This window comes from Trachurus trachurus (assembly GCF_905171665.1).
Source record: "Trachurus trachurus genome assembly, chromosome: 16".
Lineage (NCBI taxonomy): Eukaryota > Metazoa > Chordata > Actinopteri > Carangiformes > Carangidae > Trachurus > Trachurus trachurus.
In genome coordinates this window covers 25577845-25602188 of record NC_139902.1, presented here as the reverse complement: position 1 = coordinate 25602188, position 24344 = coordinate 25577845, and positions in this window count along the sequence as shown.

Below are 24344 nucleotides of genomic sequence, written 5' to 3'. Positions count from 1 at the left end.
AAAAATGATCGATTAGCCTTGACTGCTAATAACATTAGGTTCCATAATGTTAAGTAGAAGGAGTCCTTAATTTTGCAGTGACTACAGCCATTTTTTTTTGCTACTGTATATCTTAGAGTCTAATATAGTCTCTTCAATTTCCACAAGTCATTCAATTGTTCAATTTCCTGGTGTTACATTTTGAACGGTGGGTGGTTATTTGTCCTTCCTCGCCACCACTGGATTTTTGTCACATTTATGTGACTCATAGAAGCTTTTTTCAACCCATCAAATATCACTTGTTAGATGTCAAGGCCTGCCAGAATTTTTTGTGCAGTTCCAACATCATGTTGAGAAACATACACTTTTCTTTTGTTGCTGCACAGCTTATGAAGAAACTGGTAGCGCTTGGTTAGATGCAATGGATCTCTCTGATAATGCAAACACAGCAGAAATGCAGCGAGAATGAGATTGCATCCAAGCCTGAATGGAGATCACGATCTTAACACTATTAATCGTGAAGCCTTTCCATACAACCGAAGTATACAACCAATAAGGCGCATTCACATGGGCTCTGGGTTATGAATGCATATGAGCAGCGGAAATATTAACATCATCAAACATACACAGCCCATCAAGTGTTTGTTCTGGGGTAAAGCTGTCACCACTCCAGAACCATTTAAATGGAGAGTGCTGGCAGTTCTGTACCCAACCCCCCTTCGCCATCACTCGATCTCTCATCTGGCCACGAGTGATGAAAGCAGTAATCTAATCTAATCAAAAGAGCCACACACAAACCCTCTGGATATCTCACTTCATGGATTAAACAGAGCAAAGTGGGAAAAGGATGAAAAATAAAGTGAGTCAGATTAGAAATGATCACTTGAAAGCCTTCTGAGTGATGGAAGAAGGAGGGGAGAAAAAAAAAAACAAGCACAAAATAGTCAGGAAGCTTCCTATTCTGGGGGAGTGACGCAGCTTGGTCCGCCACCCCCAGCAGTGGTGAAAGCTCGCCTTTGAAGTTGAAAAACGAAGCCTGGAACGTAATCCTGTAAAATATAGTTCTAAATAAAGCTGCATCAAATTTTCATTAGCTCGCGGCCGTGGCCTGGGAGGCTCACTTTCACTAGTAGGTTCTCTAGGTGACATTCAACCTCTGTACATTGATCCGATATGCGAGGCAATACATTTTGGCAAATTAAGGCTCCTGAGGATACGTAGACTGCAGTTACAAGCCCCCAACCAGCTCTTATTAAGGTACACGGGTTCAGCTGCAGCCGACTAAATGAGCACGATGGTGCATCACTTTAAGCAGCAACATGCACCAATTCCCACATTAATATAACAATTATTAGCCTGTGTTTTAAATAGTAAGTCACGTGTGTGTGCATGTGTGTGTGTGTGTGTGTGTGTGTGTGCGCATTCTAGCCCTGCTCCTAATTCTGCTCCTGGGGCGTAGAGTGTTTTGCTGCTGTCGTGCAGCTGTCAAACACAGAAAGGTCACAGCAACAACAGGAGGAAAAAGCAAGACACGTGTGACCAGTGAAGGTTTTCACAGCCTCAGGCTCCACTTCCTGAAACTGAGGAGATGGGAGGGTGGGAAAACTAACATCATCTCATCTGCTTTTAAGAGAAAACATGTATTTTATATCCTTAATAACAACTGTGACCTTTTGTACTGTTTTGTAGTGTTGACGTTGTGGCGCTTCACACACACACACAAATCCCCCCCCAAACCATGGACTGGATGTAGTAAACAGCCCCTGATGATGACAAATGTTGTGTAACACGGTTGTTAAGACTGAAAACATTATTTATCCTGGTAAAACATTAACACATGCCCTGCATTTGCTACTGACAAGACACCCCAACTTAAAAAGCTGACAGCAAGAAACAACAACAACAACATCATCATCTATTGAACAGAACACTTAGCCTACTTGCTGAACCACAGGGACCTGTACCTGACATTTCTGGGCCAGATGGAGCACACTACTCATTTGGTTTCACAGACATGGAAACAACTCGACTCCATTTGTCTCTCAAGTACAGATGGTAATGGATGCTTATGTAGAGTTTAAATCTACCCTAATCAATATGTTTTCATCAATCTAGACCTATGTAAAGGGGCCATTCATAGCTACAACCCTGAAATAGGATCGTCCATATCTGCAACTTCCCTCAGCTGGATGAAATATCTCAGCGTGTCTTGCTAATTGTTTTGGTTATCTGATTGGAAGCCCCTTCAGTACAACTTGGCAGCTTCCATTTGTCACATGGCCAGAAATGTGACTCCAAATGTTGCTCTGTGTTTGCTGGATGTGTAATTGTTTTGCCATCATGACTTGTCTTTAGTCTGTTCAGTTCAGACTGAAGAAAAAAAAAGTTGGGCTTGAGAAAGTTTTATAAAACATAGTTAAAAGAGAAGTGAGCTTACAGACCTTTGTTACCTGCTCCTCGCCTCTGATTGGAGTTAGAGTCTTGAAGCAAAACCACACTACCACTACTATTAGCATGAAATCTGGCATTCAAATTGCATTAATGGTAATGTAGACACCCAGATTTGTTTTAAAAAAGAAAAAAAAATGCATTGATTTTGTTGCCTTTTCTTAAAACTGTCCATCACCCGATACTAAATAAATTGCTTCAGATTTTTTAATTGGTGCATCTAAATTTTATTATAACTTTATGGAAATTGGCATGGGTGTTGACATCTATGAAAAGATAGGGGAGTGAAAAAAATACTCTTGACTATCTTGAATAACCATAACTGCAGCAAAATTAGCCCGACTAAATGCTTTGTCCACATTTTAGGATCTCATCTTTTGAAACATTACTCATGTCTACTCAGATTTAAGAGTCGACTCACATCCCCAACCCACATCTCAGAATAAAAACACAAACCATATTGCTGTAGGATATGAAAGTCACGATTTTCAGAAATTACCTAGTGAAACAGGCTGAGGCAAATCCACAGCCTATTTTTCATCAAAGCAGAAAGAACACCAATCAGGCCTCCCTCACATTAAAGCAGAAAGTTGCTAGAGTGCACTCAGAACAGACCAAGGCCATGTGTTCTAGACAGACGCAACATACATCTGCTGTTGTCATGGGAGTGCTGTTTATGCCGGTGATGATTAGAGGACTGAGCGCAGCACATGGGGCCAGGATTGTAGTACAAACAACTCACAGTGAGCTTCCTAACAAACAACCTAACAACAAGGCATAACCTTATCCACAAAACAGACTGGGCGACTGATTGACTGACTGAACTGTTCAGCTGGTGCTTTTTGCATGTTAGAGCACAGCAGGAGTTATCATTTTATCTCTGACCACAGTTTATTGACCGATGCTGCATTCATCTCCACACCAGAAATCACAAACTCTCTCTAAATATGATGCAAAAATCAATACAGTGGTGGAGCCGAGTCAAATCAACCGCCTCTGATAATGAGGAGTCGGTTTCATTATGCACAGGAACTGACATGTGCAGCCGGAGTGGACGAGACAATGATGTGGAAGACAATGACTGACATTTGTTATCGCCAATCAATGAAAAGATGATGATACCGAAATGTGCACAGGCCGGCGGTTTCTATGACATTTAGCATGGGCATTTAGCGTTCATGTACACAAACAGTGACACATACAGGATGTTTTCCTCCATATTTATAAATCTTCCTATGCTTAAAGCAGAAGTAAGCGATCCGGTCGTTTTGGCTAACTTCCTGTCAGGCGATGGAGTTAGCAGTCCCCGCCCTCGTCCCTACGTCACCACATTCACGCGCATCCCTTGGCTGCACACACAGAGGGGACCGCCCCTTTATGCCGTTCTCTCTCCTCTTTGGATAAAGGTTGTAGGATACAAGGAAAGTTTTCTCCTCGGCTTACAGCAGAGCAGAGTGACTGACAGACCCGTGTTTCAGACCAAACACTCTATATAAGTGATTGCTGTCGAAAGATATAACTATTTAAGACTTATATTAACACAATATTCCGCTTACTTCTGCTTTAAGGCCATGATGAAACTGTAGAATAAACATGGCCTTTGACATTTGATACGTCTCTCTTCTGTGTGTCAGCGGAGACTAGAGCCATCACTTCTGCAGAGTTTAGCAGTCGTCCGAGTCTATTACTGAGTCTGTCACCCTATACTGTGTCCAGGATCTGCTGCATCGAAGGCTGGCTAATCAAAATGCTGCTGCTGTACTTTCAGACTGTTAAGCAGCAGAGGTACGGACCAACTTATGTTCACAAACACACCCATACGTGCCTATAAGGGTTGTTATGAAGCTTTCCTGCCAACAAGCCTCAGCCAGACTGTTGCAAAACCCCTTCAAGGTCAGCCCAAGGAGAGTCAGTGTGAGGCGTCGGGATGGCAGCCTGTTCATCATGATTGGATCAGCAGGCCTTTGCGGGGGGTTAACACATCCTAGCGTGCACTCTACTCCCCAGACACCATTCTCTTCCCACCGCATACATAAGTAATCAAGTGCAAGGCCCCTTGATGTCGATCAACAGCTCAGAGCTACAGTCAGTCCGATATCCAATTACTCCATATGAAGGTCAGGAGAAGTAGGGGGGGGGGGGCAATGTTGTATGATATTTTGTTAATACGGTAATTACCAACGTGTCATTATGAGCTTAACTACCATGATGAGGATGTGACATATTGATTAGTGTATAGATAATGGCAAAGGTGCAGGTGCATGCATGTCAAGGACAAGCTCGGCATATAATGACAGATTGTGACATGATTATAGAAGTGTTTACTTTCTTTATTGTTTGCACAGTTTGTGATGAGTCATCCGCAGCTACCACACGAAGGCACCTTTCCACAATACATCACTATTATGTGACATCCCACACTCTACTGTATGTTTACCACACACTCTCTCCACATCACAGCAGAACATTTGAAAAAAAAAAAAAAGCTTTTGGGGAGATTCGGAGAAAACCCCCTCTTATACTCCACCATTTTGCTGCTAATGAGTCCAACTCGCATTGCAGTAATTTCATTACAGCTCCCACTGAAAGCAATTACTGGTCCAGTTGTGACACCTTCACACTGCCTCTCTAAGATCTCAAGTCTGAGCTGCTGCCAGCATGACAGTTACTTCCTGTTCCTGTCCCGACAGTTTTTCCCAAAACAGCTGGGAGGAACCAATTTTGAAACACGGGTAACAACGGGGACAGAAAACGAATTATTCTTTGTGACAGTCATCCAAACAAACACCTCCACACAGCCAGGGAAAGATAATGCTGAGTGACTCCAACTGGAAGCCTGGGGTCAACCTGAGGCTGTGCAGAATATTACGGCGAGAACTGCACAATTTAGGTGTCAAACAAACATGATCTTGAAACAGAATTTTTAGTATGAAAACACTAGACATCGCTGAAACACGTCCAAAAACTTGATGTGAAAGGTCAGAACCCCTGCTCTGTTTGAAGTGTTGATATCAACAAGACGATATTTCTGCCATAAACCATCTCAATGTAGTTTTACATTTCTCTCACATCACTCTAGCAATAAAAGGTTGGTGAGCCAATCAGATGAGAGGTTCTGATCCTGTCTTCTGATTGGCTGACTGCTTTTGAGTGATGGTGGCTCCATACATCTCGCGTGGCTGAACAGTAGCTCTGAAAAGGCTTGGTTGAATAGGGTGACCGCTTATTTGTGACATCACAAAAGTTCAGACGGCTAGTCCTAAGGCTCAGTTTCTGAATAAAAATCGGTGTGGCCTGAGGTCTTTAATAGTTTCACAAGATAAATACAGAGCCATGATGACTCACCTTATACAGTAAATCTAAAGTCATTCTATACTAGGACCATGCAGAAGTGAGGCCATGTAGATTTGGATGGAAATGAGAAGGACAGGTTGATATAAATAGTCACAGTCTAATAGCTGACAACACAGCAACAACATTAGGTCTTGAACTGAATCGTCATCCACCCGATTCCCACTGGTTCACAAATCTGGAGCCAGAAGCCATGTGCAAAACCCTTTTTCTCAGAGAAATGACAGAAATACACAGAACAAACCTTGAAACACCTGTGCAAAAGCTGCTATAAAACTGTCTAGAGTCAGGAGTATTAGGGCTATAACCTGCTTATTTACTACAGCATTTGTCACTTTGGATTTTACAGTGGTTATAAACAACCCACAGTGTTCCCCTGTCTTGAAGTGAAAGTGAAAAGGCAAATGTTAATAATGTTAAACAGTCTCTGTGAGGCTGTGAAACTCAATTTGGTTTCAAATTAAGTGGTGTGGCATGCCAACATGGTTATACTTCAGATACGTTTCCTTTTATTTTCATTAAAAAAGAGGTTTGGGTAACAGTTGAACAGGGAGTTCATTGATATACAATATACACATGTGTATGGAAAAACTGTCAGTTGAAACTTTTATCATTAGCTATAATTATTTTATTCAAGCTGCCAACATCTGATCAATATCTAAAATTAAATTTTCATGTACGTTGCCGTACAGACGAAATGGAAAGGCTGCGAGACAGAGAGGTATCTAGGCCCTGGAACAAATTCAATTACATAAACTTAAATTGTCAAGTTAAATTGTTCAGAACAAAAACAAACGGAGGAGTTCACAGACAAACAATCAGGATTAGTGACTGGTTGTTAGGTATGCCCATTTAGCTGTTGGTCGGTTGACTGAATCCGCTGCTGCTGCTGCTGCTTTCCTTCGCTCACAGACTGCAGCAGAACACACCCACAGCACAGCTCGGAAAGATTTGTGACAGAGGAGTTACTGTCTGCCCAAAAGTCACGAGAGATGAGAGTAAGCACTTTAAAAAAAAAGCCCTCTAAAGGTTCGTAAAGGTCATGAAATCTAGTGAGAAAGTCTCCGCTGGTGGTAATACTGGTGGGCTGCAAAATGTAGAAGCAAACCCTGAAGCTAGAAAACTTTTTTTTTTTGGCCTCTGCCCTCTGTGAGCATTTCAAAATCAAGTGAGTGGGCACCACACTGAGTCTGGTACACAGTTCTTATAATACATCCATGAACGAAAGCAATGACGAATAAAAATAACCACAACGATGATCCCCAGCATGGATGAGAGTGACAGTTTTTGTCAGTTCACCTACACTGATAATTCTTACTTGTTAGCAGATGGTCAGAGCAAGATGAAACAAAAGAAGCCAGGCACGGACTGAAACTACTTCAGACCAGGAATCACCACCACACAAACCATCAGCCCACTCATTTTACAGGTTAACCACTACCACTATGTTCATCTAGGAGGAAAGTTTAAAAGATTTGAAGATACTACTGCAAAGTCAGAGCAGAAACACCCTTAGAGGTTGTACTGTACATTATGTCAATAAGACACAATTATTAGTTGAACAACAGTACTGTATATCCATTCCTCTAATTTTAAGGTTACCATTACCAATGGTCATTATCAAAAGGCAGTCAATGCAAACTGCAGTTCAGTGAGGTTGCTGTGATGCACAGGAGGTAAATTCTTGTTCTTGTTGGCTATCTGCCCCTGTCTGCTCCATACCATCAACACACCAGCTGACATGAACATGATGTCCAGGTTGAACCAATAGATTAACAGGAACTAATTATCAGAATCAACCTTAAAGTTGGGGAATGTGAAGTATGTTTGACCAACATCCGAGGAGGATTACAGTACAGTCATATCATAGCAGGCAGAGAAAGCTACGGGACGTTTACATTAGTATCCCACATCAAAGCTCCTTTTCATAAATGTTCTGATCCAGACTGAAAGAGTCAGATTAACAGCGCTCCAGTTGCATTTTAATGTAGACATAAACAATCAAGCTGTGGACAAACTGCAGCTCACGCATTACAGAGAAACTGCTCATATATCAGAGAATGTTTTGCATGCCTCTGCTCCACATTTCATTTCATTCCATTCAAATCAAAGGTACGTCAAGATGACTGAGTGATTAAAGTTTAATGAAAGACTTTTAATTATGTTCCTGCGTTGTACATGAGGGTTGAGATGGCTCGAGGGTACCTCGGAGGAAAAAACTAATATTAAACATCCACAGATAAAGCCACAGCAGCACACGGCAATCTGTGAGAGATACACAGATTTACTCGGCCACTTTATGTTTGGTTCAGCAGTTTAGCGAGAGAAAAATGCTTTGTTTCATATTCAGCAAAAAATGTGAGTGAGCTTTGAATTTCAAGATGGCAGCCTATTACAGTCATTTTGAGCGTATCCGTGTCATCTACTGTGCTGACACAGCTCCCTGAAGATGGAGAGCTGGCTTGGTTTAATCATCTTCTCACCCACAGTACGATGATCGCACACACAAGTGCGAGGAGACAGGTGGCTGGATGCAGCATTGTGACAGCACTCGGTCTCTATCACATCCAAAGAATAGAATAAATGGCTTCTGTGAATATCAGTGTAGGTAAAGAAAAAGAAGGAAGCAATTGATATCTTACCAGTGTAGTGGTCACTTGTTGTTAGTCTAATAACAGCATAGTAAATAGATTCTGCTAAAAATACCACCACCACCACCCACTGACTATATTTCTACAAAAAGTCACTGGATGCCACCAGATGATCACAGTTGTTGTTACACATATCTGACATTTTAAAAACTGGCGGTTTCAAACTAATCATATTGAGATGCTGATGGCAAACTGAGAGCACACAAATTGACTGATATCAGCGACTGTCCTCATGGAGTCGAGGCCAAAGTCAAAAAGCCACTAAATATGTCACTGATCATCTTTTGAAAACTATAGTTTAAATGTTTTCAAATGTAGCACAAAGATAAACCAAGTTGATAACTGTGGCCATGCTGTTGTCAATATTATATTTTAGATGCAATTTCTGCACATAGAGTATACAAAAAAAGTAATATTTCACTGTTTCAATTTCCATTAAAAAACTACAAGGTTCAGTTTCTACACCCCTCTGTAGGCTTATAAGGCAGACATAGCTATTAATACAAAATTAGGCTCTAAGGTAAATACAACTTTACATTATAACCATATTGATTGAAAATGCACCGTTCAAAAGTCAAAACTCATTTGCATTTTCACTGGGAAAACAAATGAGCTGTTGTTGTCGGTAATTTATCCTGCACCACAGATACTGAAATATAAACCAAACCTGCATGTGTGCTGTGAACTGTTTCACCAAGGATTAAAATAACATGAAAGGAACAAGAAGAAGCCTTTTGATTTGATCGACCAAACCCACTGTGCATATCCCGGCGAAGCAATGTGACCACTCCTACCTTGCAGTCAACATCGAGAAAAGCCAAAGTGTTAAATGATTTATGCAGACTGTACGTGACCACAGGCAACATTAAATATAGAGAATGTACACACGACCAAAGGACGCTGTAAACTGGGTTTCTTTATCTTCATACAAAGGCTGAAGGCGAGTATTTACGCATATAGAGTGTATACAGTATATACAGTATAATTCAAGTGTGTATACATGTATATTGATAGTAAGGACTTTACCCTGAACATAGTTGTGTTGTGACCTGAAATCAACCATGAGCTTTTGTCACTTCAGGGTCTTTTCACATCCAAATGCATCCACATGTCAGCCATTATCAGCAGAGGCCATTTTAAAATGCCCTGAGATTTCTGCCAGAATTTTGTTGTTTTTTTATTTTTTATTATTTATTATTTTATTTTCTATGAGCTGATAAGAATAGATCAAAAGTGACATTGTGCTGACCTTTTGGTGCTGAACATCTTGGCAGCGTCTTCTTTCTCCTGCTCAGTGGCTCTGGGAGGGTCGGGGTTTGATGTTGACTTTTTCAAACCTGCAGGAAGCACGCACACCAAAGACACACACACACACACACACAAAAGAGAGAGAGGGGCAGGGGACAGAGGGAGATAAGAGTGAGATTTCCAGCATCACAGTAAAGTCGCCCTCAAGTCGCCAGCATGCCTTGGCCACGCTGACCTAAACAGCCTCCATTAGCTGGCCTCCGACTGAGCACGGCAAATTGACTGGGCATGGCAGGAGGCAATGAGCTGAGCATAACTCAGCCAACATGACAAAGACAAAGCATGGAGTCAAATGGCAGTTTTAATAATTACAACTATGCCACAACAACAACAACAGCAGCAACACCCTTTAAAAAAAAACAGAGTGGAATGAATTAGTGCTGACGCTCAACTGGAACAATGAGGAACAATTAAAATGCAATTAAAACAGGGAAATATATCTTCCTGTGTAGACAAACATATCACACACAGGCCATTATGTGGCCATCTCTGAACGGTTATATCCCCCAACTGGGTCTCTCTCTATACATCTATACTACACCTACTGTACCACATTGTATAATGGCTGGGAGTTAGCCTCTGCTCTTTCATGTAAAGGTTATCAGAGACTGTGGAGGAGGAACTGGAGTAAAAGAAGATAGGGTTCAATAATTAATGCTGAGGTCCATGCAGGCCTCACTTCTCACCCTCTCCCGTCTGTAATGAGATGAGTGGAGGGCCAGAGGGAAGGAGGGAGGGAAAGGGAAGGAGTGTGGGGTGATTAAAGCACCAAGCTCAGTCCTATCTACCTTCTTCTCTCCTCCATCAGTCATCAGACGCACAAGCACGTATGCATTGCACACACACACACACACACAGCGCATCTAATTTATAATACTTGGAGAATGATTTTGCTCCCTTGCATACTGGCAGGGAGCAGAGGAGAGCTGAATAAGCAGGAGTAAAGGTTAACAAAGTAGAGTGACACTGGAAACATCTGATAATTCATTCAGGTGACATGGAAACCGCAGATGTACTCGCTTCTGTAAGTAAGCTACGGCCGCGCAGAAGCCAGCTCTGTGGTTTCCATGATTCGCAGACAACAACAGCACAGGCAAACTGCCACGGCAATGTGTGAGCTCATCATATCATGTTTGGCGAACTGTGTTTGCAAATGAGAAAAATACAGCCTGCAGTTAAGATTAATTACCCCGTCTGTGTATTACTTTCAAGGTGTGACGTCCGTTTGATAATGCAATTAGTTGGATTAAGGATTAGAGCGGTCTCAATTTTAGAAGTCAAACAAAACAAACATTTGAGATAAGGGCAAAAGCTGCTGTCAACATTGTGTGTGTCTCCAGTTTAATTTGGTTTCATCAGTGTAAACAAAAAAAACATATTTTAACAGAAGAGATAGCTCTCAATGACAAAGTTAAAAAGCCAATGTGCAGTTATTAAGTGGACCATGTTAACCAATGTAGCCTCATCTTGGCATGCTAATTGTGGCTAATTAGCATTAAACTCCGTAAAGCAGAGGCTGATGTGATTAAATTGCAGGGATTTGACTTTAAAATGAACTTGATACTGTCACAGCATCATCAAGGTTTAACTATTACAGATTTGATGAGCCCACAGCTTCCAATAATCTATTTAGACCTATAGTAAATACAATTCTGCATTAGCTGTGGCATTATGAAGACTGTAGATTCATAAAGGGGAAAAAATGCCATCCCTGAAAATTGTTTTTTTGGACTATACTGTACATCGTATCTCATGGGCTCTGTTTCTATACATTTCATCCAGTTGTGACAGCAGGGAAACGTCATTAATGAGATGAGAAATGCATCACCATAAAGGACTGCAGGTACATGCTCAGCAGAAGCAAATTCTTTTAAAATGTTTCCATTTGATTGAAGCAAACTGTTCATCTAATCTGGGGGAAAATTAGATCCCAGGGAGTACATATACAGGTAGGCTAATTTCTTTCTATATTGCTGCTAAAAATGTGACTCTTCCTACCATTTGTCACAGTGAACTTTAAAATGATTACACAGAGTGCTTTTCCAGACCCAGAACTCCCCACACAAAAATAATATCAAACCCTCAATCTCTCAAAAGTCTATATTACCCCAAAACAAAAAAAGTGAAATCGATTTAGTGTTTATTTGGGCTTATATGAGGACAACTTTACTTTGCTTTGGTTTTTTTATATACGTATATATAATAATATACAACTAACATAAAAAGCATCTTCAAATACTACCTTCAAATTACCAAAGAAGAAAAAGTAAAGGATGCTTAAGACAAGTAAGTTCAAGGCTCTGACCTTGTCACTGGCTATAAACAGGCTCTGTGAAGCAGAGATTGAGGAGTGACAATAATAACTTCCCACCAGGGGAATTTATGCCTACAGGTGGCAGCTGGGGTGGAGGAGGCAGCACCAGTGACAGTAGAGTCTCCAGGTGAGCAGTGTACCAATCACAACAATGCAGGCATAAACAGACATGACAGATTCATTCCTCCATCATGGTACTGTAGAAGAAATAACTTTATCTTAATTGTTTATGCCCTATGAATTTTAAAACTATGTATCATATGTCAATGCCAACAGTCTCTTGACGTTGACAGTTATACTTTTTAATATGCAGAGTAAAAATTCATACAAGAACTGATCATGATTTAGACCCTCAACTCAGGTTGTCATCATTTTATTTATGCTCTTATCAACTCTTCATCAACTCGCTTAGATTAAAAAAAAAAAAAGCCAGCAAGCTTGGCAATGACTAAGAAGATAATTTCTTAGAATAAATATTGAAATCATAATACCCCTAATCAGTGCAAATACAAAACACACAGCTTGTCTTTCATGGCTATATCCTGATTAGTCACATTGGCTGTGTACAGTTGTACCACAATACTGTATTCATCAATATTAATATCCTCTTTGGAAGAAAACCTTGACCTTAAAGTCTGACCTGAGAAAACTTCCACGCTGACTGTCACTGATCAAATTCAGACGACCTCTGGGGCCAAATGCAGCACCTGGGGGGACTTTTACTTTCCATAAAACTGACAAAGCAGATCTACTTTGTACCAACACCCTTGCAGGAGCACAGTGTTGGAGCAGTGGAGTATATCATCACTAGTAGTGGTACATTTGTAACTATGTGTAAAAAGTCTATAAAAAGGTTTTATTTGTTGGTTTGATCCATCTTTCTGCTCTACTACCAGTGCGTAAACCTAAACCACAACAGTGCACCAGCGGAGCCCTGTGGTTCGCCCTGACATGAATGGACCTTGTCTACTTCTATCTCTATGGCAGAAGAGCCTTGTTTGTGGATGTTTTTCCTGCCGAGCTTCATTAAGCCAGCCTTGTGTTTCAGCTTAATTGTCTCTGGGCGTGCGGAGCATCCTGACAAACACTATCAGCATCCAAGCATGTAATGGATTGAGGCGAATCCCTCAGACAGACACAGGGACAGCAGGTATCGCCGGTGCTCGGGCCTGCACTTCTGCTGAAAGCTGCAGACCATAAAACAACTGTGACACAGGGGTGATGTGTTTGACCCATCACTGAAGCTGAAGGCTGACAGAACTATTTCACACAAGACAAAGATGAGCTAAGCATTGTCTCCAGTGAACCCTAAACCCAGCCAACTGCAAACACATGAGCCAAATCTCAGTCACATATACAGTAAACTCTATTCACTGTATCAAATCTATACTAATTTATATATAAATCCCCATTCTCCCTGCCACTGGCTTTATGAATGACTGGCGAGAGGGTAAATAAAGATATCATCTGCACTGTTTCCTGGATGAGATCCAGAGTATGAGCAAGAGAAGTGGAGTATTGATCAGGGGTGGGATTAGCTGGCCCAGCATGCAGCTAAATCAGTAACAGCCATGAAGAAGCACAGAGGAAAGAAAACAACACTCCACCACCCACGTAACACAGCAGGTAGAGATGACATATTATTCTTAATGCAAGTCCACTCTCTGTTGCAGTGGATGGATGAGGAAAGTCTGGACGGTGCTAGATCCAAAAATACTTTGAACAATTGAGTTTCTAATGTCAGGTTAGGGTTGACTGTATATTGATGCAGTGAACAGTTTACTGACATCATAAAACTGCACAAGATTTATGTGAGGAAAAGTGCCTGGTGCAGCTTCTTTAATACAGATTGTGCACATGTTTGCTTTTTTAAGGTAAAGTAAATCATTCAGTGACAAGAAACCCTAATTTGAATTTACAACCATTTACTGTGTAAATTCATGCCAAAAATCTCAATGTTACCCCCCCCTCCCAAAAAAAAAAAAAAAAAATCACATCTGTGTGCACTAACTGCAGTGGCATTTCAATCAGGGCCCAGTTTGCTGCAGTGATATGACTCATCTTTCCCTTCTGCTCTCCACCCAGTCTCCTGGTTGTCCCATTGTCGGCACCTCACCATTGTTTACATCTCTGCCCCTCCAGTCCCTCATCTCTGCTTTCTCTCAAATTCATTTCCTCGGCTGTGACTGGCGGCGCACACACGGAGTCTGATTGCAGAACGTTTCCTGAACTAATAGGGGTCACATTAGCCTGGCAGGAAACACAGTGCCATTACGGAAATGCTCAGTCAATTTACCGGGCAACGAATAAACACCCTATCTGTCATTTTTGACTCTCAATATATGCGTTGGGCTCGTGGTTGTTGCGATACATGGCTATTATCTTCTCAGGGGCATCTTAACTGCGTCTCCCAGAAGAGCCCCACAATATGCTTGAGGTTGGTTGTGTCATTGCTGAATTGTTAAGTTGCCCATTTCCCTGTCAAATGAGAAAACTGTATATTTTGCCCACCCCCTGTCAAGGGAGAGGGGTAATGAATTCATCCCACTTGATTTCATTACACAAACATGACATAGCCTTAATTACACCCCTGTACTGACTGGCACACTTCAGTGAATCTCATTTAGGCCACAGAATGACAGTGGATGTGCATGTGAATCTTTCCTTTAATAACTGGACTCATTTAGATCCGAAAAGCCCCCCCCCCCCAAATATGATAAAATATAAATATGAGATAAGAATTTAAACACATTTGGGTACTCAGGGCACCAGAAGGCTCATTCTAGCCTGAAATGTTACAGTTATGTCTTTTACAGACAAGCAGACGGTCAATGAATGCCACCGCAATGAGGATAAAATACGGAAAACTATAATGCTTCTTAAACTGCCATTTCCACTAAACAATTCACAATGGCTGAATTCATTTAATACGTTCTACTAAACGTTTTAAACTCCCTCCAATAATGAATTTAAAATACAACATAACAAGGTTAAAAAAAAAGAAATGTGGTTGTAAAGCGAGCTCCCTGTAAAACCAAAAGCCTGTAGAGCTTGTATTCAAAAATTGCTGTAAAGTTGTGATACTTAGACCACTGACAATGTTATACTTGAAAGTCTCTGTCTTTATATTATTTTTCCTATCTGGTAAATTTGTGGCAACCAAGGAACAGTTTGACAATACATTCAAACTCTTCATTTCCAAATAAGATTGATGCAACTAGCAATGTGCATCACATACAGTGCTGGAATCAGGAAGGTGTTTGGTTTCACTCAGAATAAACACTTCTCACAGGGACGTGTAAATCATGCAAGACAGCAATTCTTGCATGTGGCCAAATTAAATCAGACATAAACAATCTTCAAAAGTAGTTCAACATTTGGAACTGTACACAGAAAATGCAAAAATGTATGTATTTCGATAAGATTGAAGACAGATGTTAGTACTTTAAGGGTCTGCAAAAGCTCTGCAGACAGACTCAGAAGTGGCACCTAAATAAATTGTTTCAAATTTGGAGAAATATACAGTAGATACTGCTGAATTGATGGGTCTGTATGATCAATATGAAGCTCAGATCAGCAGCCGATCAGATTAGCTACAGTAAAATACAACAAGTCTGGCTTTATAAGAGTAAGCGAACATGTAGCTCTGAAGGTCGACAAATTATTACATCCTGTTTGTTTAATCTGTACAAAACAAATGACAGCAATGATTACTTGATCAAAAGACAACATCCTTAACGTTAGTGATTGTTTCCTCCCAGCTGTCAATGTCAACTTTCCATGACTGCAGGAAACTGGTCTGACTGGTTAAGACAGGCATAATCAGGCCAACGGTTATAGTCAGTGTCTGTCCGTATCTTTACATTTTGTTTACAGTGCAAAAAGCAGAAGAATCCTAGAAATGTCCTCATATGAACGATTTCAATCTGCACATGTGCAGCTCTTGTTCCTCCTGCATGTTACTAAGTGAGGCGATGTTAAAGGCGACACACTCAGTGAAAGGGTTCGTGAAAAAAAATGAACCACTTAAAGAAATATTGACATGAGGGCCGAGCAACAGAGTCATTCATCAGACCGGGGACGATGATGATGACAACTCTCTGCTCTTGCTCGCTGGTACATCATAACGTAATTCCAGTCAGGAAGTAACAACACAGCCCAGTGAGACTGATATAACGCCAAGACAACCACTAAGAATCTCAACTATGAAGACATAGTTCAGTGTTCACTCAAAATAAACCTCTTCCTTCCTGGTTTGATCTATTTCTGCCTGTGACTGTTCCTGAGGTTCTACATGCTCGGAGGCTGTGCTTGTGCATGATGATGACAAAAAACAAAAAGAGAAAACCTCAGCTTTCCAGCATGCAGAGTAGCTAATGGCAAGGTATGTACGGGAGCTAGAACACTGTCAGTTTGAGTTAAAGACATGTCCACAGTTGGGTTGGGGACTGCACTCTGCTGAGTCACTTCACTGTGTGATATTAGGCTGACAGAGACAAATGCCCGTGGAGTGTCACTCAAAAATGACCCCATCCTCTTGCTTTGATTCAATTAGCTTTCATGCCAGTGTCCCAAAGTGGAACCAAAGGCAATGTTCACTCAACTTAAGTGATGGGGCCAAATCAGATTTCAGTTTGCTGACAGCGTCGCCGCCTAGCACCCATCGAGTTCGGTGCCGCAGGTTTTGTGATGTACATCATCTGGTTGTCACATTATCACTCCATTGGTAAGAAGAGGAAACGCATTCAGAACATGCCCTTAATTCACCTCGACAGCTATTTGGATGATAAGTTCTGTCATTAAGGTGAAAATTTGCAGATTTATGAGAAACCGTTGGCCTGAGCAGGGGGTGAAAAATGGAGAACAGAGGAAATGAGCATGGACTCATCACTCTCAAACCAGTTGGAGGGAAACAGATTTAATCACTTTATGAAACATCAACATCCAACGAGCGCCCCCGCCATCCTTTATCCTAGCCATATAATCAGTGATTTGGGTCACATGGCCGGCCCCCAATGCCGCATGTGCCATGAAGACTAGAAGAAGGAGAGAGGAGGGAGGTTTTGTTGCTCTGTTCAAGGGAGGAGGAGACATGAGGGGGTCACTGGGCTGGGTTCCTGTGGCTTAGCATGGCAAATCCTCTGTAATCCTCCAACCAGTCCCATGGTGCTGTTTACTCTATGTAGGTAAAGCTATTATAGACCCAGACCAAGCCCGCCCCACTACAATGTACTGTAAGCTGCATCCTACTACTACTGCTGCTGCTATACGTTCGTCCTCACCTACCTGCTCTTTCTTTTAAGAGAGCGTATGAGGATGTTCATCCTCACTAAGTCTCTTTTGAGATTAGTATCATTAGACACTGGGATAAGAGTGAGGGAGCCAGACAAAAGAGATGGAAATCACACAGAGGAAACAAATCGTTCCTTGGGGGATTTGGAGCAAAACGAGGGAGGTGTGGAGGAGGTGCTGCCTTCAACTCCAGATCAACTTTCCTACATGTAAACACAAGTCGGCCATAGCAGCTTAGACTGAAGATCTAAGTGGCATGACAACATCTTCCCATCTAGGAAATATCTGCAGCCAGTGCAGACCCAGAGAGCGTCATAATGGAGGAATGCATTTCTTTGAAAGCTTTAAAATTAATTTTCATTTTCAATTGGGCACATTACTACAAAAGGCCATGAGTCACTGCCACTGGCCTCATCATTATCTAATCTCTTGTAAGGTCAAGACCTGTGCCCGTCTGTCCCACTCACTTCTCTATGAACTCTAAAGACTCAACTATGGCAAAAAGTACTGTCACCAAAAGACAGATATTTACAAGGGCTAAAATGATACTGTATCTCATCAAAGGATGCTGGTAACCAGAGGAAATCTTTTTAAAATGTAGGTTATCATATGTATTTTATTGACAAACCAACACCAGAAAATAAAATTATACAGCCTTTATTTCTGGCCTATGTGAAGCTTCAGTGAAAGTAAACTGTAATATTTAAGTAGTGGTTGTGGGTTAAATCACACTATTTTATAAACCAAATCTTCTCATTAAATTACCAGGAAAACCAATGATAGAATCGCTGATAATGACAAGGATTGTTACTTCAGCTCTACAGTCCATTTATTGTCCATCACAGTTGACCAGCTGCTGCCAGGTATGAAGGGTTTTAAGTAGATCCTTCATGTTTTTTCATTAAATCAACTTTATTGGCTTCCAAAAATATCATGTATTGAGACTAAGTAAATAAAAGATCCCTCAGAAGCTGCACAAAGTCAAAACGTTGGCTTGTGATCAGAGGGAAGGTGGTTTTGGTTGCAGACAAACCTTTTCGAGATGTAATGTTTAAGATTACAACTCTCACGTGGCTGCACACAGCATCACCAAGCCATAAATTCTTCTTTGGTCTTTTTCATGGAAAGAACGTCTAGTCTACAACTTCTGGAGTTCAAGTGGGTGTTTGAATATGGATTAGTAGCAGCCAGTTACAAAGGCAGATTTAAGACTTCATTTCCAGCAGTGGTGGTGGCCCCTCTGGTCTGTTTGATTTAAGAGTCCTCAAAAAAAAAAAAAAAACCCTCAGAGGAACCATATGTATTACAAATACATACAATATCAGTTCTTCAGTGGCTACCGATACTATTATAGAACAAAGGAGAATTACTCAGAAAGCGTTATTCCAGGATCAGCTATTTTTACACAGGACTGCAAAATTTAGAAACAACAGAATTGCCATTGACTCATATTCAGTATGAATGGAGCCACTCAGGCTCCTACACTGCTACTCATTTACTTTCCTAAGGTGGATGGTCAAAAAGCATCAGTTCAGTGTAAAAGCTGTCACAGGAAACACCTCATTTAATGTCAGAGCAAAGACACAACAGCAGCTTAACACTCATTTTCCACAAAGTGTGTTCTCAGGAAACACTCTGCCTGGCAACAAGTCAGATCTGATGTTAGTAATTCAGTGTTTGTATTCCTCAGGGGAACACAGTGCCTGAGAGCTGTGTGTGTCTGTCTGTCTGTGTGTGCGCGCGCATTAATGAGGTTGCAGAGATGGATGAGATAGTTGCAGCTGTTAAAACACCACATGACTTTAGAGCTTTACGCAGATGAATCTGAAAGATAGTGAATTTTGTCATGGCCATCTTGATACGACATCAAGCGTCATCCCTTAAAGCCTCAGCTTATCTGCAGCCCAAAAAAACACAAAATCAACATCAACAAAGCATCAGCATGAAAACACAGTTTGATGTACTTCAAATACAGATAAGGAAACCTTTTCATTAGATGTCAACTAATTGAATTTGCTTCTTTTTTAAAATAACACGTATGAAATCATTTCTACTAAGTGAATGCAGCTCAGTTTCATCAACATGAATCTCAATGCAGTAATCAATTGGTAACAGCAAGCACTTACTGGTAATGGCCGGGTAAAGGATTAATCAAAGCCAGCAGGACCATGCATAATTTGATCATGAGAGTCATCATTCAAGGTGTGTGTATGTTTATGTGTGTATATGTGTGTGCTTCTGTCACTGTCATCATTTACAGCAGTGTCAGTTTGACAGAGGTGATGCTTCGGGATTGTATTTCATCCTATGAGGTTAAAGTTCGACTTAAATCAGGCAGATCAATCAATCAAATCGTATTTATAGAGCATGTTTTGGATATGTTATGCCTGCACAAGCAGGCAAGTTGATAATAAGACCATATACAGTAAACAAAAAACTGTTGAACGGCTTCAGGCGAATACACACAGAAAATAAGAGTGTTGCCTATTCATTAGTAAAACTGGGAGATTATGAGGACAATAAAGAAGAGGACAGTTTTAAAATATATTTAATCCTGTTAGATTTATTAGCCAGAGGACGTTGATATGGAGTTAGAATCATAGTTAAACTGTGAGTATGGCTGTGCTGATTGAAATTATGGAACACAATGTTTCTGCCTGGATCGTTTGCAACAGTAATGCAAAAATATTAAGCTCATCATTGGCCTTTGTTTTAATCTACAATACATAATATAAAGACAATATGGACGAAGTGAAACAACACATCATAATCACAAAAGGAGTCATACACTGACACACTGTCGTCATCTTGTCAACTTGTCCAATACTCTCTGCTTTGAACCGTCCTCGAACGTCTCACCGTCCTTGAACAAACTACCTTTGCAACAGCAAAGCACAGCATGCGTCTCTGGATAGTGATACAGCTCTGTACCTGAACATGCCCACCCCACCCCACTGTGGACTATTAGGATGTGTAATAAGAGATTAAGGAGCCCCAACAATATACGGCACAGGCTCTCACCCATCTTCCCCAGGAGGAGGCTCATATTTTACCTTATGGGGCTATACCTTATTGCATTATGCAATAGTGTAATAGGCTTAGCTGCATGCTACTCTGCAGGGGGGGTTAGTTTGGCCACACTCCGATGACTCACTTCATTAAGTCTCCCTTCCTCTGAGCTTTTTAGTTGCTGAGCAGTGAACTTTCCAGACTCCCACGTTAAACCTGACCTCAGATAACTCTTACAGTGGAGTAAAGAAGGTAAACATTCAGTCATCAACTCACAATAACAGGACTTCATGCTATTTTATATTTGCATATCTGCCTATTTTCAGTTTCTGGGCAGTTCAGATGTCTTTTCATGGTTTTGCATTACCTCTGAAAGTCTACAGTGGCTTTTACTGCACTTAATGCTATCTTTATTCTGCCACTGTATCAATAAACGTTCCTATAATATTCCCACAGGGAGTTCCTGTCTACTTTTTTTGCTGGGATATTTATTCACAAGAGCTGGTACAAATTGTATTCCAGGGAACATAAACGGCTTTTATACTTAATGCTGGAGGTAAAAAGAGAAATAAGCTGCCTCTCTATAGTAATATAAGTAGAGTTAAACGACAAAATAGCATGAAATGGCGTGCTGGGGAAGAATTACAGCGACCCTTCACCTGAATTTCACCTGCACCGTGTGGAATCATCACAGCAAACAGCACCTAAAACAACTATTTTCAAAGCATCTCTGCTGCCGAGCTGCACCAGCTGCACGGAAACACAACACTTGACAAACATTAAACCTTTATAAGGAAACGACTTATCCGGCCGCATCAACATATTAAGCCGGGGTGAATTGTTTCGGAGACAGCGAACACGTCGCCGTGCATCAGTACTTACTTTCAGTAGGACATGACGCGACGAGTCGCTTCAGATGCTCACAAACATATTCGGATACGAGACGTGGTGTTGGAAGTGTTTCTTCATCAGGCGTGCACCATAGCGGGAATGTACACAGAGGCAGACATGCGGAGTCATTTGACCTTCTCCCAATAGAAACTACCATCGGTGAGACGTAGGATAGGGGAGGAGCGGACCATACCAAGCAGGCGTCCCAGCATGGAGAGGGGGTGGGAGGAGGGAGAGCTGTCATCCTGGGATGGAGCCACCGCAGGGATGAATGAGCATCATACAGCAGCAGCAGCAGCAGCAGTGGAGCAAGGGAATGTTTTAGATGGTGTTTGTTTCAACTGTTTGTCGGTGAATTTAACAGTTTGACAGAAGAAAAAATAATAAAAGGTGCAAAATTTAAAATATTTGTAAAAAGCTTTGTCCAAAAGAATTGGGAATTTGGAAATGTTAAATATCCCACATTGATTTTAGTCCACTATAATATTTAATATTATCAGTATTTCACAATAGGCTACTAATGATTGACTTATTAAAGTTCATTTTCATCAAATTGCCTATTGGTTGCATTTGCCCTTAGTGCTGATCAATAGTAGTTAATTGTAAATTCAAACACCTGCAGTAGCTGTTACACTGCCCTGTGACCTGCTATAAGTTCCTGCATATTAAAGAAATGAATGACAGTCAGGGCAAAGAAGGGGGAAAAAAAGAAATCAATAATAGGCTAAGGCGCAGTAAGGAAACAAGAAAGCTGGGCTGTCAAACACACAGTAGGTACTGTATATTATGTTGGGATATTATAATAACGCAGCAGGTGAAGGGCACTATTAACTCACTGTAAATCACTAAAAGTGGAATTTTATGTGACAACGCTGCATATAAAAGTAACTCACTGGCCTCACAGAGATGCTGTACATCCTGTCGAAATATACTGTACTAAATATAAATCATAAATAAAGTGGGAAAAATAACTCGCTTAACTCTCCACTGCATGCAATGAGTTCATACTATGAGTCCATGGACAAGCTTTATGAAAGATTGTATCTAACACCTCTGAATGCAGTTCCATCAGCCACCAGCCTCACTCAGAGAAATATTCAGCGCATATAGTTTTATCAGTAAAAAACTGCCTGGCAATGATGAATTGAAAACACCTTGGGCTTTTGCTGTACATAAGTGTGTGGCCTTAAGGGAAACACAATCTCATATAAACCACTGCCACCTTTCCAGGGGATTGTCCTTGTGCACTGTAAAGTCATCATTGTGGGTGTAAAACGCAATATAGATGTCACAATGCCCCCAACATAGGGACTCTGGGTTGCAAAAAAGCATCCATGCATTCAATATGTTGCTGTCCATGTTTGTTCGTGCATGTAACATTTGTATTGTAATGTACAGTAATGCATGTGCTGTCATGACCTGGTATTCACATATCAGTTGTTGGGCGGATGAAGCCCAAGGCCACATGCTGACCACTGCCTCCCCCCAGCCGCATTGACAGCACCAGGACTCCGTGTCCACTGAGTTGGAAACTGCATTTCTCAAGTATAAATGAAGACTTGTTACTGTATTGATTGATGGTGCACTTCAGCAGTGAGGGGCTTAAATCGATGAGCGCTGCATGGAGTCTGAAGACTGATGCCTGTGATGCCTTCCCCTCCCGAACACCCTGGACCTCTCTCATAAATAAATGAAGGAGACAGTGCGTTTCCTGTTGAATTGCTGTTTTTTTTTGTCAAAGGAAGGGCCTGTATATACCTTCCCATACGTTGTCATATAGAACAGATACATACCCAGTGAGATATTAGAGATTTGTACACCGAAGTCTTGATTTTCCATTTTCATGGAACAACAAATCTGTTCATCAGAAATGAGTTAAAGAGGCACTCTGTTGCAGCAATAACATTAAGTGTGTGTGTGTATGTGTGTGTGCTTTCTCTCAGACCCGCCATAAAACTGTAAACAGTCTTGCACAAATTAATTTGGCTTGAGACATATTGCAGTAAGTATGAATTTCTCATCCGAGTGAGTCAGAGAGAAAATACTTGAAGGACGTGCCGTATATTGCTTGTAATGCTAAATAAAGCTCAGTGGGATGGTTACAATGAAAATATAATGTGACTACAGGCCTCTGGGTGGAAACTATAGACTCTCTAGTCGTTATAGTATCTAAACATGTCTTATATGAAACAACCCCAAGGTGTTAACTTTGTATGACTTGTTCCCTCTCTATAAACTTTGTTTTAGATCATATAACACAGGTGGCCACTAGCCAGTGATGAGGAAATATTTGAGTTGATGAGTCTGTCCTGGTGATTATACCTGTACCATTTAATATGACAGTCAAGCAGCTGTTCCCTCCTGGCTATGCAGGACAAGAAGATATTTGGGGGAGGGAAAGCTGGGGAAAATTGAGATACTGTGATCCTGTGTTATTCAACATCACTAAAGTTTGTGTGACCCTGGAAACAAGATAAAACACCTGCAGCTATGCAAACTGTAGACTCAGTGATGCAAATGCTAACATCAGTATGTGAACATGCTGATGTCTGGCGGTAGGTTGTATTGTCACCATGGCCCTTAAGCAGAGTAATGTAAGAAATAATACATATATTCAAATATTGAACTACACCTGAATCTGAACAAATATGAGCTACTTGTTCTTTACACATTCTACATGTTTTCAGAGGAAAAAATACACAATCCGTGACAGATTAAAGTATGAACCGTGCTATAATGCCTAAAATAACCACACCAATCAGCTTCACACCTACATCTTAGTTATTTAATGTAGTAATGCAAATAGTTTTACAGTCTGGCATTCAGTGAATAAGACTCGGTGTTGACATCCTTGTATGTTGGAGGTGCAAGGACAAATCTGCACAGCCACCACACTGCGAATGCACCGGTGACTGTTCAAGATCACTCGGAAGGTTGTATAATAAAAACAACTACTTGTTCACAGCTGCTGTCTTGGTGCACGCTTGTAATGGAGTAATAATCAAGGCCTTGTTCAGTCACGACCTACAGTACACAAAACTTTGTCACATAGAGGTCAAGTGAGTTTTTAAAACTATTGAGAGTTGTGACGCTTCAGTCTA